We start from the raw sequence: 5599 nt of genomic DNA on the forward strand, positions 1-5599 counted from the left end.
ATTTTGCTGATGCAGCATAGGATTTACATGAACTCCCCTTCTAGTGATCTAATAATTTAGTGTTTTTAATCTCATAATCCTTATTAACATGTCAAATGTCTCTTCAGAAATTACCGGTAGGTTTACTCATGGGTTGATTTGCAAATCAGGAGCTCCTGCAGAGTTTTCTTTTTCATGTGGAAACACGAGAAAATTTTGTGTTGAATTAAAAAGTGCATTTTTATGTGCATATAATCTAGAATTTCATTATAGATACCAGATTTTTCTTTATTGACACCAGGTCCTCCTTCATTTCCTTTGAAATGTGTATGATTACTTTGATTTGTCTTTTGTTAGGTTCACTTTCACTTTTTTGCCATTATTAAAATCAGTTTGTTACAATTTCCTTTCTGGTGCTTTCTCTTCAGGACTTTTAAATTTAAAAGTTATTGATCTTTTGTTTTTATATCACCTTCATTTCCTCTCTCCCTACCTACCCATTAAGTTAATCCTTGTAACAACAATAGCAGCAACAACAAAGACAAGGGGGAAAAAGCAATTTTACTAAAACTAATCAACACATCAATCTAGTTTGGCAGTATATGAAATCTTCCATGCCCATCGACTTCAAAGAAGGGAGGTAGGTACATTTTCTCACCTCTTGTTTAGGATAAGCTTGATCATTATAATTACACAATTTTCAATTACTTGTTCTTTACATTGAGGTTATGGTGACCATTGTGCATATTGTTTTCCTGCTTCTGCTTGCTTCAGTCCGAATCAGTTCATATGAGTTTCTCCATGCTGCTTTGAATTTTCTCATTCATCATTTCTCATGGAGCAACAATAGTGTATTATACATTCATCCCACAATTTGTTTAAACATTCCCACATGAATGGGCATCTACTTTGTTTACAATTATTATTGTTGTTGTTATTACTAGAGAAGTGTTGTTATGAATATTTTGGTGCATATGGAACCCTGTTTTTTTCTTTTGCCTTTGATCACCTTGAGGTATATTCTTAGCAACAGGATCTCTGAGACAAAGTGTAAGATCATTTTATTCCCTTCCTTAACAAGATACACAATTGCTTTGCTGATTTTAGACCAATTTATAGCTCCATCAACAGTGTATTAACATGCCTTTTCATTTTTTTGCAGTCTCTTCAACATTAGCCATTTCCATGTTTTGGGGGAATTTACAGGGTATAAGATAGAACCCTAGAATTGTTTAGACTTCCTTTTATTGTTAGTGATTTGGATTTCTTTATTAATTTAGAGGTTTTACCTTTTGGTGCTTTTATGATTAGTATCAATATTGGTTTCATTATCAATGATTCCTTTGACCACACTCCTCAGGAACTTTTAATATATCTAGGTCTAGAACCAATTAAGGGTTAATATGGGAGATTTTTTTTTTCCTCCTGCTGCTTGTTCATTCTTTTTTTTTTTTAATCTTCAAGGTTATTCCCTTTTGAGGCCCTTTGGATGTCTTTCATTTCTCTCCTCCATCGTTTTTTGTTTGTTTATTCATTAATTCCTTTATTTTATTTTGAGTGCATTCTAATCTATTTATACTGAAGGGAACAGAAGAACAGAGCTCTTCCATACCTCTCTCTCTACTACCTTCATTCATCCATCCAGTGGAAGAACTCCTGAACTGAGGTTTCTGAAGAGAAAAGGAGTGGTTCTTCATCTGTACTGAGTTGGTGGTAGATTTAGAATTGATGAGTAGCAAAAGTCTGAGCTATGATTTAGCTAGGCTCATCTCTAGCCCTTAATTAGTACCAAATCCAAACCCAAGACCATTTCTAATCTTCCCAGGAAAAACTAGGGTGGGGACTCAAACTTAAGAAAATCCTTTATGAGTCATCTCCTAAAATGGAACCTGAGCCATATAAATACTGACCTGGAGTCCCGAGAAGTAGTTGTTATTATAAGGGTGAGCCTGAAGACTGAAAATTCTTTGCTGTCTATATATACATAACCAGGGAAGAAATGTGGCTAGGCAAGGGGAAGGGAATGTGGTATCACAGAGAAGCATGGGATTTTGAGTCAGAGAACTTGGGTTTAAATCCTAGATCTGTCACTTGTTGCCTGTGTGATTTTTGGGCAAGTTACTTAATTTCCTTTTTTATAGGTTTCCTAATCTGTAAAATTAGGGAGTTGGATTTGGTGAAGGTCCTTTCCTTAGGGACCTTATCTATGTATGAAGGCAGATAGGTGGCACAGTGGATAGAGCACTGGCCCTGAAGTTGTGAAGACCTGAGTTCAAATCTCATTTCAGACACTTAGTAGCTGTGTGATCCTGGGCAAGTCACTTAACCCCAATTGCCTTAAACATCCGGGACCATCTTTGATTGTCTTCATATATATATTGCCACTGGATCTAGATGATCTGGAGGAGAGTTGGAGTTAGTGATCCTGCACAGTCCTTCCTCACTTAAATCCAATTCAAGCGCAAGTCATGCCATCACACCAATGTCACGCTCCTCTTTCAGAATGAAGGACAAACAACAACAATCTCTATGTACCTATCAGTCTATAAGATAATGACCTTGCCCTTGGATTGAGCTTCCTGTGCCTTTCAACTCCTCCTCCCTACCCATTAATTTAATTGGGAAAATGGCCAGGATTTTAGAGATAAAAATGGAAGGAGCTTTGGGAAATTTGTTTTGAGCATTCTCAATGTTGAATATAATCTAGCCATTCAGAGACAAATAGGGAGGCATAGAAAATGCTTTCTATGCTCAAGTAAGTTCTCTAGTATAGAGGCCCAAGCTGCAGTTGAGAAAGTTCAGTTCAAAAAATGTATTTAGCAAATACAGGGCACTATCTAATTACTGTATCCTGCTTTTTTTTTTTGTTTGTTTGGTTTTGCTTTTGTTTTTGTTTTCTTCTAAAGAGGTTGTTTCACCTGAGGCGAAGAACCTCCAGGCTGTGATGAAAGACTGTTCTAGCTAAGATGATAAATCATCATTACCATCATTTATTCAGCCATTCCCCAGTTGATGGGAATCCCCTCAGTTTCCAATTCTTTGCTACTACAAAAAGAGCTGCTGTAAATATTTTTGTACATGGGGGTCCTTCTCATTTTCCTTTGATCTCTTTGGGGAAGAGACCTAGTAATGTTATTGCTGTGTCAAAGGGCATGCTCAGATTTATAGAATGACTACAATAATGATACTGTTCCTTAGTGTCCCTGATCCCTTGTGACTAAAAGTAATGTTGCTCTTTAGGGTTCCTGCTCCTTCTTGACCCAAAGTGCTCTTTGCCACCCTTGAACTATTATCAGAAGTGGTTGTAGGCAGTGATTATTGCCAAACAGCATCTGGTCCTGCATCCTATGCTAGCACAGGGGTCCTCTGAGCAGTTGCCAGGTTCCCTTACTGTCTCTGACTTGAGAACTCCTGAATTTCTGATGCCACTACCAATCCTACCAGTGGGTCCCACCACTTTGTTTCATCCCCATGGGCTCTGGGCCAGCCTCTACCCCTATGACACAGATCTCTCTTTCCAACCTCCTGAGTGGTCTCAGACTAGAAGAATGTTTCACTTTGACCTTTTTGTCCCTGCCACTCCAGAATCCAATTTGAGATGTTATTTTAAAGATTTTTGGAGGGAAATGTTGGGAGTGTTTGGCTGAATGCTTTATCTTTTCTGCCATCTTCCTCCTCAATTTGACTTGAACCCTAGAATAGGGAAAACCTAGAATTCAACTTCTGAGGTATTAGCAACAAAGACAAACAAGTAAGTAAACTTTACTTTTGTAATAACAAAGATGATATGGACACAAACCCAGAAGAGCTGGATAACTCAAAAACACCTATCATCAAACACTCAAAAATCTTAAACAGGAACAATTAAAATTCTTTGAGGAAATGGTGAATTTAAAAAAGTATATTATAAAAAAATGAGAGTTATATAGGAGAGAATTAAAAGATTATCAATAGCTTGACAAAACCTTACAAATTTCCTAAAAGTCAAGATGGACCAAGTAGAAATTTATAACTTCAGGAGACAAGAAAAATTCTCAAGAGAAAATCAATAGTATGAAAAAATGGAGGAAAATGGGAGATATCTCATATCAAAAACAGTGACTTGGAAAACAGATGAAAAGAGAGATAACTTAAGAACCACAGGATTACCTGAAATCCATGACCAGAAAAAGATCCTGGGTATCATGTTTCAAGAAATCATTCAAAAAATTGCCTAGACATGGTAGAATAAGAGAATATTATGAAAATGGGAAGAACCCACTGATTAACTTCTGAAAAAAATCCCAAAATGAAAATTCCCAAAGATGTCTTTGTCAAAATCCAGAATTTTTAGACAAAAGAAAAATATGACAAACATCCTGAAAGAAAGCATTCAAAACATCAAGGAATTATCATCATCACCACCATCACCACCACCATCATCATCTTGTTGTTGTTCAGTCAAGTCTGAGACTTTATGATCCCATTTTGGGGTTTTCTTAGCAAAGATACTGGAGTGATTTGCCATTTACTTTTCCCACTTTTTTTTTTTTTTGCAGGGCAATGAGAGTTAAGTGACTTGCCCAGGGTCACACAGCTAGTAATTGTCAAGTGTTTGAGGTCGGATTTGAACTCAGGTCCTCCTGAATCCAGGGCCGGTGCTTTATCCACTGGGCCACCTAGCTGCCCCTCCCACTTGTTTTTACAGATGAGGAAACTGAAGCAAACAGGGTTAAATGACTTGCCTGGGGTCACACAGCTAGGAAGTGTTGGAGGCCAGATTTGAACTCAGGAAGAAGAGTCTTGCTGATTCCAGGTCTGGTGCTCTATCCACTGTGCCACCTAGCTACCTGAATAATTTTTAGTATCACATAAGATTTATCAGCTAGAACATTAAAGCACATGGAATGCGAAAAAAAGGAAAAAGAATATAACCAATAATGTTATCTAGAAAAATTGAGTGTCATTCTACAAGAAAAAAATGGATCTTCAATAAGTAGAAGATTTCAAAACATTCCTGATGAAAAAAACTGGGGCTGAAAAAGGAACTCTGGAACTATAAATACAAAAGTTAAGAGAAAAATAAAAAGGTAACTACAAGTGAATAACCCAGAAGGGACTTTATAAGAATGAACTATTTGTATTATATGGAGAAAGTAGATGATGAAAATGTTCTTTTAGGATCTTAATGTTAAGAGGGGTAAGGGAGGTAGTTATTTAAGACAAAAGAACTAGAAATGGTCACTTGAACTTCATTTGTGTCTAAATGGGTTAAAGGAAGATAGGATATACAGACACATACACAGACACACAAAGAGTTTGATGTCCTTTGAAAATACAAATTATTTCATTTGTAACCCAGGATTCTCTGGCCTTGCCTACTTCTCCTAACATCATTGTTGTTGTTGGTGGGGGTGGTGATGGTGGTAGTCCTTGGTTTTCTAAGATGACTGATGAAATTGAGAGGTGATGTCTTGACTTGCAAGTGAATTGGGTTTAAGTGAGGCAGAGCTGTGCAAAGTCATCAGCTTCACTCTTCCAGAATCATCAGAGTCCAGTGGCAAGACATAGGTCAAGATGACTGGTGATGGTTTAGGAGACATCCTTGAGAGACCTTTTGAACACCCCCAGTTTGCCTAAC

Source organism: Dromiciops gliroides, chromosome 4 (genome assembly GCF_019393635.1).
Source record: "Dromiciops gliroides isolate mDroGli1 chromosome 4, mDroGli1.pri, whole genome shotgun sequence".
Classification (NCBI taxonomy): domain Eukaryota; kingdom Metazoa; phylum Chordata; class Mammalia; order Microbiotheria; family Microbiotheriidae; genus Dromiciops; species Dromiciops gliroides.